Source organism: Pongo abelii, chromosome X (genome assembly GCF_028885655.2).
Source record: "Pongo abelii isolate AG06213 chromosome X, NHGRI_mPonAbe1-v2.0_pri, whole genome shotgun sequence".
Taxonomy (NCBI): domain Eukaryota; kingdom Metazoa; phylum Chordata; class Mammalia; order Primates; family Hominidae; genus Pongo; species Pongo abelii.
In genome coordinates this window covers 156,042,252-156,056,680 of record NC_072008.2, presented here as the reverse complement: position 1 = coordinate 156,056,680, position 14,429 = coordinate 156,042,252, and positions in this window count along the sequence as shown.

The window sequence follows — 14,429 nt, the reverse complement described above, 5'->3', positions numbered from 1 at the left end:
AGAAAAAAATGTAGGTTTAAGTGTTGCAAGAGAAAATGGACTGTAGTGGATGGTATAGTGCTGCCAAGATCTTTCCTTTATAACTGAGGCGCTCATTCCCCCAAAGGTATTGTTTGTTGATGACCGATAACCAGGGTCCTCTCCATGGATGGCCCTCAGTTGTAGGAAACTTCCTTTCTGGGGTCAGCTTCCTTCTAGTGACTAGTCAAGGAATCAATGGGAGGAGTACGAAGCCCCCATCCCCCTGCTTCGTATGGGGTTACTTCTTCAAGGCTATCCCGGTTGCTTTCTGTTTTCAAAAATTACTGTGACTACTGTGCTCCGAAATGACAGCAGAATGAAGTGGAAGTTAGACCCTGAGATATCATCACTATTGGAGGGTTAAGCCATGGGCAGGGGCCGTCCCTGTCCTCTGTCGGGAACTCTAAAAATAGACTCCCCAGGAATTTGACTTGGGCTCAATCAAAAGCCAGAATCTCAAGCCTACTGTGTCCTGTTACTTGTTTCAGCAGATGAGATAACCTCTGTGGCCCACTGAATAAACTGTAAAGTACTAGTGAGAGGATGCTACTATTGCTGTCACAGCAATAGTTCTGCATCCCACAGTAAGCCAGTGTGGTGGATAAGAACTGAGCTTTGAAATCAAAACACCTGTTATTTGAAAGCTCCACTGAAAAAATGCCTGTGACCCACCCAGGGCTGCCCAGCACTGCATAATAATGGCAGAAGCCATTCAGGATGTTAAGGGGCTTCACCAGGACTGGACACTAGGAGGCTGCAGAAAGTAAGAACATTTGGCAGATGCAACAGCACCCTCTGGAGCACCCGAGGATCAGGGGAAGCCTTAAGGACGAGGATAACTATACACCGTTGACAGATCATTTACTGTGCCAGGCAGTGGGATAAATGCTTCAACTTCCTCACAGCCCTGTGGAGGACAAGTTTCGGTCATATGTTACCAATCTTCCATGAGCTGTCTTACTGGATCCTGAGGCCACACACACACACCAGTGACTACTGAGGTCAGGAGCTGCTGATTTAATAAACACTCCTATGACACTTACTATGTACCAGGCATTGTTTATGTGCTTGAAAGACATTACCTGATGCAGTCCTTATACGTGCTTCGTGAAGTACATACTACTGCTATTCATGTTTGACAGATGAGGGAACTGAGATACAAGGAGTTTGGAAGCTCGCCCATGATCACACAACTAGGAAGTGGCAGCGCCAAGATTCATATCCAGGCTGGCTGGATCCAGAGCCCCTGCTTCCAGCTGTGTCCCTTAAACCTAAGTCCGCCTAAACTATTCTCACTTGGAAACAAACATGTTTCTAATTGTACATTTGTGTTCTACACACACCTTTGTTGTTTGTTTAGTGACTTTTCTGGACTATATTTTAAAGTCTGTATTCTTTGTCATGTACAGACACTGCCATCTCTGAATTTATTAGCTTAGCGGCCACCTAGTGATTTGATAGAGATTTTCTTAAATGTATGGAATTTAAAAAAATCCCAGTATTTTTAGATGCTATGCATGTGTCCATGTTGGAGCACATAATACCTCAAAAGATGAGCTAGTCTATCTTCACTTTGGCCAATTTAAGAGTTTTTCATGATGATAGCAATACCTTGAATATCCATATAGTATCATTGTGGAAAATAGGCATACTTTATGTAACAGTACATTTTCACAATGGGCAATTTTATCCTGGCTAGCCCCAAGGGCAGCTTGAGAGAATCACAATTGTGATAGTCATACTTAGCCATGATGCATCACCTTTCTTCTGAGAACGAAAAAAAAAAAAGTCATAAATGGTAAATAAGCTCCCCAACACCCACTGGGGAATGGATATTATTATACAAGCTAATTTTAAAGATGAGTAACCCAAATCAAGTTTTCATCTGCTGAAGCATTAGGACCCTGCCCCAGATGTTTGGGTCCAGCTTCCTTTCTCATCCTCTGGGTAAAGTCCAATGTGTAGCCCAGAGGTGGTTCTCAATGAACACTCAAATACAGACGAGGAACTAAGGCACAGAGAAGCTTGTGTAACAGGTCCTGAGCCACCCAGCAAGTAAGGGTGGAGGAGCACAGACGCAACTCAGGGTCTAGCTGAACCTGCAGCCCACACTGTTACAAAGAGCTGCTTGCCGGTGTTCCTATTGGACAGCATCATCTTTATTACCAGTGATCATGCCCCAAGCAGGCATGAAGGAGGAGATGGCTTGTCAGTTCAGACACTTGAATAACAGGCACCATTGCCTTTTCAAGAGCTTCATAGATGGAAACCACTCAAGCTCCTCAGAGTCTAGAGCCTTGAGGGCAGACGCTATTTTAGTGAGATCCAGGGAGTCCTGGAGCTGAACCACTGCTCTGCAGGCCCACAAATTCAGTTTTAGCAGTTCTCCCAGAGTTGTCCAGGCCCCAGAGGCTATCTAGCAAAAGCAACATGACACTGACACACAAACCAGTTGTCAACCTCAAGCTTTCTTACTATTAAGTAAAAATTTCCAGACAGACAAGGAGAGGAGGCTGTAATGATCTCTGTGATAGCAGATTTGAGTTAGAGATATTAGGAAGAACTCACTGTTGACTTAATATTCATGCAGATCATTGCACATAGATATATTAATATAAACAGGTTACTATACACACATATAATTTCTTGCTCTGTCAGCAGATGCCACAAACACCCCAGTAGGAATGAGCATACCTAATATACAGATCTAGATTTCTAATACCATTCTCCAATTTTAAAAAATGGGCTCAGTGGAGAAATCGCTGATGGTTGAAGCAGATCAGGAAATATGCAGTCTAATCCCGGAACATCTTATTGTGCTTGACAGTAAAGAAATACTAAAAAAAAAAAAAAAAAGAAATTTAAACACATTGACAAATGTATAAGAAAGACATGTACAAAGAGAACTAAGAGAAAGTGCTCCCAATGGCCAAACCTGGAGTAATTTTAACAACAGAACATAAAAAGTTGTATTGGATTTTCAACAAAGTGTAAAATTAGTATCCGTAAGTCCACATTGAGATAAATAAATGATTACTTAAATGCAAAAATGAGGGTGAACAGACAAATTTCTCATGGGAAAGAGTTCCAAACAATTTATGCAGATACTCTCACTCTCACAAGAAAGCAGAATGTGATTCCCCACTGCTCATAGTGTGGGCTACACAGAGTAACTTTCTTCCAAAGAGAACACTATGAAATAGGGGAATAAAAGAGAAAGTTTACAGTAACCATACTTGGCTAGCACTGCTTCAGCCAGGTGTTCAAGGTAAACATCATTAGTAATAAGTCATGCCGATAGTATGTAGCCTTGATGTGAAGTGATGAGAATGGCATTTCTCCTCTATTGTCTTCTTCCCCAGAACCCATAACCCCAGCCTAATCATGAGAAAAGCACCAGACAAACCACAACTGAGGGTCATTCTACAAAATACCTGACCAATACTCCTCAAAACTGTCAAGATCATCAAAAACAAGGCAAGTATCACACCCAAGAAGAATCTAAAGGGACCTTACCACTAAATATAATGTGGCATCCTGGATGGAATCATGGAGGACCAAAAGGACACTAGGTAAAAATGAAATAAATCTCAATAAAGAGTGACCTTTAGTTAGTAACACATAATGCAACAATTGTAGCAAATGTACCATACTCGTGTAGGATGTTAACAATAGGGGAACCTGAAACTGAAGGAGGAGGCATATAGAAACTTTGTACTATCTTTGAAAATTATTTTCAAGCATAAAATACCTCAAAATAAATAAAGGCTATGAAATTTTAAAAATGGATATAACAAAAGGAAACTTTGCAGAGTGATGAATTTAATTTTTATAAAAGAAACCATACACAAGCACAGAGAACTAGGAAATGTGACACCAACCATTTCTGAGTTGTCCACAGACCTTTCCTCCCCATAAGCCTCTAAGCTGGACTCGCCCACAAGACCAGCCTCTTCCCCCTGTGCGATACCTCGGAAATCCATCCCTCATCTCCAGCCTTTCAACCACTGCCCTAATTTGGCCTCACAATTCCTCTCACTTGGACTGTGACCAGAGCCCCCTAATAAGGCTAGATGCTCTGGGACCCCATACTTGCTCAAGAAGGGCTATAGAACACTTACCAGGGGTAATTGCCACAGAGAAAGGCTGGCAAGAGCCAGGCAGGAGATCAGCCCCTTGTCAAGGAGGCTGGAGTTCGGAGTAGGGGGTTTAGCCATGGCTGGTGGAACAGGGAGGTTTCTCAGGGAAGTGAGACCATGGCTGAGAGGCCTCTCACCAGCCCCTCGGGGGGCAGGCTTGGGGCACCTGGAAACCCTCAAGACCTATCCACGGATGGGCACAGGGATGCTCCCATCTGCTCTGCCCTGTGATGTTCAGAATTGTCCCAGTACCGTGTGATGTGTGTCCATACAGAAGGCTGCTGTGGAGGATGGTGGACCCTGAAATGCCTGTAGAAGAGGATGTGGGGTGCATGGAACGTCCTAGCCGCTGCTGCCCTGCAGTCCTTAGGAAACACAGGGTGAGCATTCTCCATATTCCTTTGCTCTGTCCAATAAGGGACATGTGGTGTTGCTGTTTCCACCAATGTCCCTTGTGGGGTCCAAGGGCCCACGCTGAGACCAGCAAGATGAAAGTTCTTGAGTACATAGCCAATGCCAATGGGAGGGGTCCCACTTCTTACCCATCCCTCTGCGGACCTGAGTCTCCATCCCTCAGATTCCCAACGCCGAATGAGGAGACACCTCAGTCTAAGATGGGGGCGGGGTGGGCCCCCTGTCCTGGGGTGCTGGGTCCCCTCAGGCCTCCCTCATCTCCCAGGAACTCATAGCATGCAGGATCACTGCCAGGCACTTGCCGCTACACCAGGTACTTTTTCTGCACCCAATCTTGGGTGAGGAGCTTCTTGGGCTCCCTTCCAGCATACACCCCCATAATGCTGAAGACTTCCCACATAACCTCTTCAGGGACGCAGTTCCCCTCCATGAAGATCACACCCAGGACTATTATCAGGAGGCCAGACTTGGGCATGCTCTGCTCATCACCCAGTATGCCATCATAGGAGAGGCCGAGGGAAACAGAGGAAGCTGGGATTTGTGAGATCCCTTTTTCTTGGCATGTGGGAGGGTACCTTCTTACCTTCAGTCTTCACCAATATTCCTCTCCTTGACTACTGGTGAGAGGTGACAGCGTGCTGGCACCCCTCACAGCCCTCGCTCGCTCTCGGCGCCTCCTCTGCCTGGGCTCCCACTTTGGCAGCACTTGAGGGGCCCTTCACCCCCCTGCTGCACTGTGGGAGCCCCTTCCTGGGCTGGCGGAGGCTGGAGCCGGCTCCCTCAGCTTGCGGGGAGGTGTGGAGGGAGAGGCGCAGGAGGGAACCGGGGCTGCGCTCGGTGCTTGCGGGCCAGCACGAGTTCCGGGTGGCTGTGGGCTGGGTGGGCCCGCACTCGGAGCGGCCGGCTGGCCCTGCCTGCCCCGGGCAGTGAGGGGCTTAGCACCTGGGCCAGCAGCTGCTGTGCTCAATTTCTTGCCGGGCCTTAGCTGCCTTCCCGCGGGGCAGGGCTCGGGACCTGCAGCCCACCATGCCTAAGCCTCCCCCTCGCTCCGTGGGCTCCTGTGCCGCCCGAGCCTCCCGGACGAGCGCCACCCCCTGCTCCAGGGCGCCCAGTCCCATCGACCACCCAAGGGCTGAGGAGTGCCGGCGCACAGCGCTGGACTGGCAGGCAGCTCCACCTGCGACCCCAGTGCCTGATCCACTGGATGAAGCCAGCTGGGCTCCTGAGTCTGGTGCGCACTTGGAGAACCTTTATGTCTAGCTAAGGGATTGTAAATACACCAATCGGCACTCCGTATCTAGCTCAAGGTTTGTAAACACACCAATCAGCACCCTGTGTCTAGCTCAGGGTTTGGGAATGCACCAATCGACCCTCTGTATCTAGCTGCTCTGGTGGGGACTTGGAGAACCTTTATGTCTAGCTCAGGGATTGTAAATACACCAATCGGCACTCTGTATCTAGCTCAAGGTTTGTAAACACACCAATCATCACCCTGTGTCTAGCTCAGGGTTTGCGAATGCACCAATCGACACTCTGTATCTAGCTACTCTGGTGGGGACTTGGAGAACCTTTGTGTCAACACTCTGTGTCTAGCTAATCTAGTGGGGAGGTGGAGAACCTTTGTGTCTAGCTCAGGGATTGTAAACGCACCAATCAGCACCCTGTCAACACAGACCACTCTGGCTCTCTGTAAAATGGACCAATCAGCAGGATGTGGGTGGGGCCAGATTAGAGAAGAAAAGCAGGCTGCTGGAGCCAGCAGTGGCAACCCGCTAAGGTCCCCTTTCACACTGTGGAAGCTTTGTTCTTTTGCTCTTTGCAATAAATCTTGCTGCTGCTCACTCTTTGGGTCCACACTGCCTTTATGAGCTGTAACACTCACCGCGAAGGTCTGCAGCTTCACTCCTGAAGCCAGCAAGACCACGAACCCACCAGGAGGAATGAACAACTCCAGATGCACCACCTTAAGAGCTGTAACACTCACCGCGAAGGTCCGCAGCTTCACTCCTGAGCCGGCGAGACCACGAACCCCACCAGAAGGAAGAAACTCCGAACACATCCGAACATCAGAAGGAACAAACTCCGGACACACCGCCCTTAAGAACTGTAGCACTCACCGCGAGGGTCCATGGCTTCATTCTTGAAGTCAGTGAGACCAAGAACCCACCAATTCCGCACACACTGGCAGATCCTGGACTCCACCCTGTGCTGACCAGGTGTCTATCCCTCTGCTGACCTGACAACCTGCCTCAGACCAAGGGCCCCACCTCTCTGAGATGTGGGAGGCACAAAGTGAAGGGGCACTACACGGACAGCCCTGCATGGGATGCCAAAGGCTGACAGATGGAGCAGATTTCAGGGGTGCCTTCTCTCTCTGGGTGTCCTCCAGGTATTCAGATTTACTCATGACAATGCCTGTCCCTTTCCCTTCATCCCCTGGAGGCCCCAGATAGGGGAGGCATGTGCCATGCTCACATTTCTGCCAGGTGGTTGGGGATGGGAGGTTTCATGGCGGTGAGCATCTGGTTCCAAGGGGGTGATGATAGGTAAGCAGTGGAGCCACAACTGGTCAGCAGAGGAAGGAGTCCCAGGATCTTTAGGACTCAAGATGTGAACCCCTCATGAGGACTGGAGATACCCCCATCCCATAATGAAGGGATCCCACAGAGTCTCTCTGTCCCCTGTCCTTGTCTCTTTGGAGACCTGATCATGGGTGGCTCTAAGTGGCAAGGTCACTTGTACCACAGGGAGGAAGTTGGGGAATCTTCAGGGAGATGAGGTCTTGGTGTAAAGGGATATGTCTGCTCATCTCAGGGGTTGGGAGTTGAGGAAGGACAGGCCCTGGCAGAAGTAAAGATGAAAAACCCACAGGAGGACTTTGGAATCCCCAGAACCGAAGGGTCCAGCCTCTGCTGTCAGCCCTGGACAACCACATGATGGGGTGATGGGACGTGGGGCCCCTTACTTCTGTTTTGGAATCTTGGGCAGGTGAGGACTATGTTCTCAGAAGACGACTTCCAGTCAACAGAAAGAGCCCCATATGGTCCACAAATACAGTGGTCCCAGGACCGGCCAAGAGTCCGGGTGAGAAACCTGAGGGAGGATTGAGGGTTCCTCCTGGCCAGAACACAGAGGGCTGCTTAGAAATCTGCTCTGCCCCTGCTGTCTCCCCAGAGACCATGTGCAGGACTATCTGCTGAGACCCCTCTCTTATACTGGGATCATTGGTCTCAGGGAGGGGGAGGCATTGGTCTGAGAGGGCTGCACTTAGGTCAACAGTGGGAGGGTCCCAGGCCATGACCAGAATCAAGGCCTGGGACCATGATGGGCTGACGGGACAGCATTTACCAAAAACATGGGACTCAGCGCTTCCCTGCTCCTTCTGTCAGCCATGCGAAGTCCCCGGGAACCATCGGTGTTTCTATTTCCCTGATTTCCTCTTCTGGTGTCTCCTGGAGATAGAGCTTTGGTTTAAGGAGATGGCCTCAGGTCAAAAGAGGGAGGGTCCCAGGCCCAGATACGCACCAAAGACAGGGACCAAACAGGCTCCTTACCCCAGCACACATGGACCCAGCTGACTATCACCACCTCCTGCTGTCCTTTTTGGGTATCCCTGAATCGTGGATGGGTTTTGCAGGCCAAGACCACCATCTCCCAGAGAAATCCAACTAGGAAGTGGGGAGCTGCCTCTCTTTCCTAGAGTCCTGCCTGGGGCCTCCCAGGACTGATGGCAGGGGCAGGTTTTCTACCTCAGGGATAACTTGTTGTCTGAGTCCTCCTTCAGTGCTCTGGGACTTCTCCCGGGGTTGCCCTGAGGCTCCACTCCTCAGACCACAACCCACTCCTCTCTGACACCCCAAAGGCAGAGTGAGGATGCACCACATGTGGGCACTGTGCCTTGGAACTCCAAGGGCCAAGGTCCCCACTGAACTGGAGTCCAAGGTCTCCTGAGTCCTCCCTCCTCCTCCCATTGATCCCGGCAGGGCTGAACCAGAGATCCCCTCTGCGGACCTGAGTCTCCATCCCTCAGATTCCCAACGCCGAATGAGGAGGCACCTCAGTCTAAGATGGGGGCGGGATCGGCCCCCTGTCCTGGGGTGCTGGGTCCCCTCAGGCCTCCCTCATCTCCCAGCAGGGACTGGGCCTTATCTGTGCTCCCCCTAGGTCGTTCTCATGATACCAAGCCTCTTCCCTCGGTCAGCCCAGGATGCGGAAATCAGGATCCACTTGCCTGGCAGCAATGCCAGGAACTTCCCAGGGCTGACACCAGGGAGTGAGCCTCGCTCTGTGGGGCCTCAGCCCTCCCTCAGGGTCCTGACCTTGATGCCTGGCAGAACCTGGGCCCTGCTCTCTCCTAACCAGCCTTGCCCTGGTGACATCAAGCTCTGACCCCACAGTCCCTTGAGGCTTAAGCGGCGGGGGGCAGAAGGGGGTGGGGGGTGCAGCAGGAGGGGAAGGTCCAGCCTGAGAATTCCATCCCCGCGGGGTGATCCAGGGCTGGCAGCAGAGGCGGTGCTGGATTATCTGGGGTCCTCTATCTGGGCAGGGAGCGTCCTCAGTCCTCCTTCAGTGTCTCATCTTGCCTCCTCACAGAGCCTGGGCCCGCTGCCCTCAGCAGATCACAAGCCGCCCCTCAGAACCAGGCTATCACTTCTCTCTGACCCCCTAATGTGCAAGTCCGCAGTACCAAGCCAGGAGGTCCTTTGCGTTGACTGTAGGGACAAGGATGGATTCTACGGCCCCTCTATCAGGATGGGGTGGAACCTCTCCATAATTTCTCAGAGTCCTGATGTTGATGTCTGGAAAGGCCGGGGCCCCACCCTTTATGGAACTGCCTCTGCCCGGGTCACACCATAGATCTGACTCCCAGAGTCTCCTTGGGCACTGAGGTGGGGGATTGTCTCAGCCTGACAATTTGGTCCCCTGTTGTTTCAGGGCTGGCTCCAGGGTTGGTGCTGGATTATTTGGGGCCCTCTATCTGGGTAGGAGGCCTCCTCAGTCCTCCCTCAGCTCTCACCTTGCCTCCTCACGGAGCCTGGGCCCGCTGCCCTCTGCCACTCTCAAGACACCCCTCAGAGAGATGCCCTCTCTTCTCTCAGATCCCAGAGGCAGAAGCCAGTGGAGGTCACATCTGGCCCCCACGCCTGGAGCTTCCCTGGATTGACAGCAGTGGCAGTACTCGATTCTGCTGGGGTGGGGGCGGGGGGAAGAGTAGTGGCGAGGGGTGCAGATGTGGTCAGGGGTCATGGAGGTGCCTCAATCTTCCCTCAGGTTTCTGACCTTGATTCCTTGCAGAGCCTGGAGCTCCGTCCTCTGCCGATGGTGTCTCCTCTCCTCAGACCAAGTCTCTGACTCTGAGTCCCCTGAAGTGGCAGTGAGGGGGAGGTGTGAGGTCGGGGGACAACATTGCCAAGGTCTTCCGGGGCTGACAGGAGGGACCGAGCTGGATTCTGTGGCCCCTCTATGTGGGGAGGGTGGACCCTCACTTCTCACTCAGGAGACTCCTCCTCCTGGCTCCCAGCTCTTTGATGAAGTGATGGGTGGGAGATGCTCTGTTTCTGTCACCTCTGAGCATTTGCCAACTGCACCCCTTGCAGAGAATGGCCGCGGGACCCAGGCTAGGTGCTTCCTGGGGGTCTTCAGCACCTGTGATTGTAGTGACCTCTGGGAGAAGACCCACACCTTCCTGCAGGGGCTTCTCCCCAACCAGAGCTAGAGGCTGGCCCTGTTGGTTCTGGGATGGGTGTTCCAAAGTCCTCCTGTGGGTTTTTCATCTTTACACCTGCCGGGGCCTGCCATTCCTCGACTCCCAATCCCTGAGATGAGCTGACATCTGCCCTTTACACCAAGACCCCATCTCCCTGGGGGTTCCCTAACTTCCTGCCTGTGGTACAAGTGAGCTTGACACTTAGGGCCACCCATGATCAGGTCTCCGTAGAGCCAAGAACAGGGGACAACAAGATTCTATTTGCTAGATCATTTTTTTGTAAGACTGTTGTAAGAAATGTATTGAATCGCCTGACACAGTGCCTGGCATATATTGAATATTTAATAAATGGTAGTTTTCAAATATTATTTTTAGACCATAGCTTACTATAATCTCCTTTGGGAATTACTTTGTTGTTATCTGAAATATCTCAGAGAATATGCAGCTCAATAGAACATATAATACCAAATTAGTCAAAATTGAAGCTTTGTGAATAAAAGTTAGTAAAATTTCCCTCCGAGATGGCCTATTATTTAATTTGGGTGTGCAAGAGTCTTCCCCATGTGGATGCAGCTCAAAGATCTTGAAATCTGAGTGAAAGACCAACTCATTCTCTCCCTCCCAGCTGCTTTTCCATCCAAACCACTATTTTCATTCATTTTACTCCTATCCCAAACCTAGCCCTTGATTATCTGAGTTCTCCATTTCAGACCAAGGCCTCACCTCCCTGAAGCCCCACTCTCACCCCACTGCAGAAGTGAGAGCATGCCACATCCAGCCTCTTGCAAGGGTCATAGTAGGGCTGACAATCGGCAACAGCCAGAATCCTGGAGGGCCCTTCTTTTCTGGAGTGTTGAGTTCCTTCTAACTTTATTCTTACAGGCTCTACTCACTTCCACAGTTACTTATGCCAGCACCTTTTCTCTTGATATTCATTAAAGAGGTTGTTTCATATGTTTGGAATATAGTTATTCTGTTTTGTCATATTGTCCATTCTTTCCTGGGATATTCATACCTCCTAAATTATTTTTTTATATTTGCATACATTAGGGGTCACAATTGTTCTGAGCATTTTGACAAATGCATAGTGTTATATTCACCATTACAGTATCATACAGGATAGCTTCACCACCCTAATAAATCCCCTGTGCTTACCCTATTCAATCCTTCCCCCTCACCCACCCAACCCCTGGAAGCAACTGATCTTTTTACTGTCTCTATAGTTTCGCCTTTTCCAGAATGCCAAATAAATTGTATCATCATACACCATCTAAACTTTTCAGGCTGGTTTTTTTCACTTAGGGGTAGGCATTTAATATTTATCCATGTCTTTGTATGGCTTGTGATGTGGTTTGGCTGTGTCCCCACCCAAATCTCAACTTAAATTGTGTCTCCCAGAATTCCCATGTGTTGTGGGAGGGACCCAGGGGGGAGGTAACTAAATCATGGGAGCTGGTCTTTCCCATGCTATTCTTGTGCTCGTGAATAAGACTCAAGAGATCTGACAGGTTTATTAGGGGTTTCCGCTTTTGCTTCTTCCTCATTTTTTTTCTCTTGCCACTGCCATATAAGAAGTGCCTTTTGCCTCCTGCCATGATTCTGAGGCCTCCCCAGCCATGTGGAACCGTAAGTCCAATTAAACCTCTTTTTCTTCCCAGGCTCAGGTGTGTCTTTATCAGCGGCATGAAAACAGACTAATATAGCTTGATAGCTCTTTTCTTTTTATTGATTAATAGTGTTCTATTAAATGGTTGTACCACAGTTTGTTTATCCATTCACCTACTGAAAAACAACTTAGTTCATTCCATTATTGACAATTATAAAATAAGCTATGATACAAATTTATATGCAAGATTTTGTGTAGAAATAAAATTTCAAATTACTTGGATTAATACCTAGGGGTGTGTTCTCTGAATCACATGGTAATACTGTGTTCAGCTTTGTAAGAAACTCACAAACTGTCTTCCAAAGTGACTGTACTATTTGCATTCCCACCAGCAATGAGTGATTCTTTTTGCTCAGCATCCTTGCCAGCAATTGATATTGTCTGTTTTTTTAACTTTAGAGACTCTAAATATGAAATTAATGTAGCTATTCCAGCTTTCTTTTGTCAGTGTTAGAATACCTTTTTCAACCTCCTTACATTGAACTTATGTGAGTCCTTATAATTTAAAATGGGTTTCTTATAGACAACATGTTCTTGAGTATTTTTTTATTAATTCTGACAACCTGTCTTTTATTGGTATATTTAGACCATTCAAACTTAAAGAGATTATTAATGTAATTGCATTAATATCTACCATGTAGGTAACTGTTTTCTATGATTTTATTTTTCTTTATTCCTCTTCCTTTTCTGTCTTCTTTCACTTTACAGAACATTTAGTAGATGTAAAATACACCTTTTTTAAAAAATTAGTCTTTGTCTTAGAGTTTATAATATATATTTCAATAACATGCCATAAAACAACACTATACTGCTTCATATGTAGTATAGATACCTTATAAAAGAGTATATACTCAGTTCCTTCATTGCATTGCTTGTAACATTACAATCATTTATTTCATTTATCCATATACACTAATTGTCTGATACATTGTTACTATTATTAACTTAAATAGTTACCTTTTAGGTCAGTTAAGAATAAGAAAGCATTTTATTTTACCTTTATTTATTTCTTCTCTGGTATTCTTTCTTTATGTAGACCTAAACTTAGGACCTATATAAGATTCCTATAATTGTTAGAAAAAAATAGAAAATCAGTAAGAACAAAGAAGATCTAATGACCATTAAATGCAGAGTATCATTTGAAAATTTCAACACATTTCATTTTTTAAAATTCTCAGCAAATTAAAAATATATGTGAGCATTATCAATTCATTGAAGGAAATCTACAAAAAAACTAGAGCTAAGAATATGCTTAATGACGAAATACTGAATGCTTTCCATCTAAGGTCAGGATCAAGGCAAAAATAACGGATTTCATACTTCTCCTCAACTTTTTCTATTAGAGGTTCAAACTATTGCAATAGAGTAAGAGAAAGAAATGAAAAACATGATTGAAAAAGAAGACATACAATGGCCTTTACTGCAAACAACATGATGATCAGTGTGGAAAATCCTAAGGATTCTACAAAGAAAAAAGGAAAACTGCAATTAATAAGTGGATATACCACGGTTATAAGATACACTTTTAATACAAAGAAATTAATACTGTAGCTCTATACTAACAGCAAACACATGAAAATGACAAAAAGCAAGTGCTTTATGAATAGCAAAACATAAAGTACTTTGGAATACATTTAATGAAAAATTTGTAAGACCTGTACACTGAAAACTACAAAATATGACAGAAAAATTTGAAAACATCTAAATAAATGAAGAGATAATCCATGCTCATATCTGAGAAAAATCTAAATTGTTCTTTTCTTCTATTGCTTATAATTCAGTACCATCATTATTTATATTGTTGCTCAAATTTTCCAGCTTTTGGGAGCCCTTTTAGTCTTTGGAAGCTCCTGTGCCCTTTTTATATACTGCATCATTTCTTAAGCACTTCTTTATTTTCTGGCACCACAAAATGCTAAGCTCCCCTTGTATTTTCCATGCCCCAGTCCTAGAACCAAATAAATAAATAAATTTGGACTTCCTCAAAAATAAAATAAAATAAAGACAGGCCACAGACTGGGAGAAAATATTTGCAAAGCACACATCAAAACATTGACTTGCACCCACAACATACAGAGAACTCTTAAAAACTCAAAACTGCAAAAAGAAACACCTAAAAATTGGCAAAAGAGTTGACAATTTGCGAAGGGGATATATGCATGGGGAAACAGCACAGGAAAAGATGCTCAACGTCATTACAGGTTACGGAAGGCAAACTACAACCAGGATAAGGGCCCGAAACACATGGCTTCAGAATGGTGAAACTCAACAACACTGACAAGGCCACGTGCCTGGGAGGATGCAGAGGAACTGGGACACTCCAGTGTTACTGGCGGGAAGGCAGGTGGTACCGGCGCTGTAGAAAATGGTTTGGCCATCTCCGATGCAGTTAAAAGCGCACTTACCGTGGAACTTGGCTGCCCCACTCCTGGGTATAAGATTTATCCCAGAGAAGTGAAAGCGCGCAGCCTGGTAGAAACCC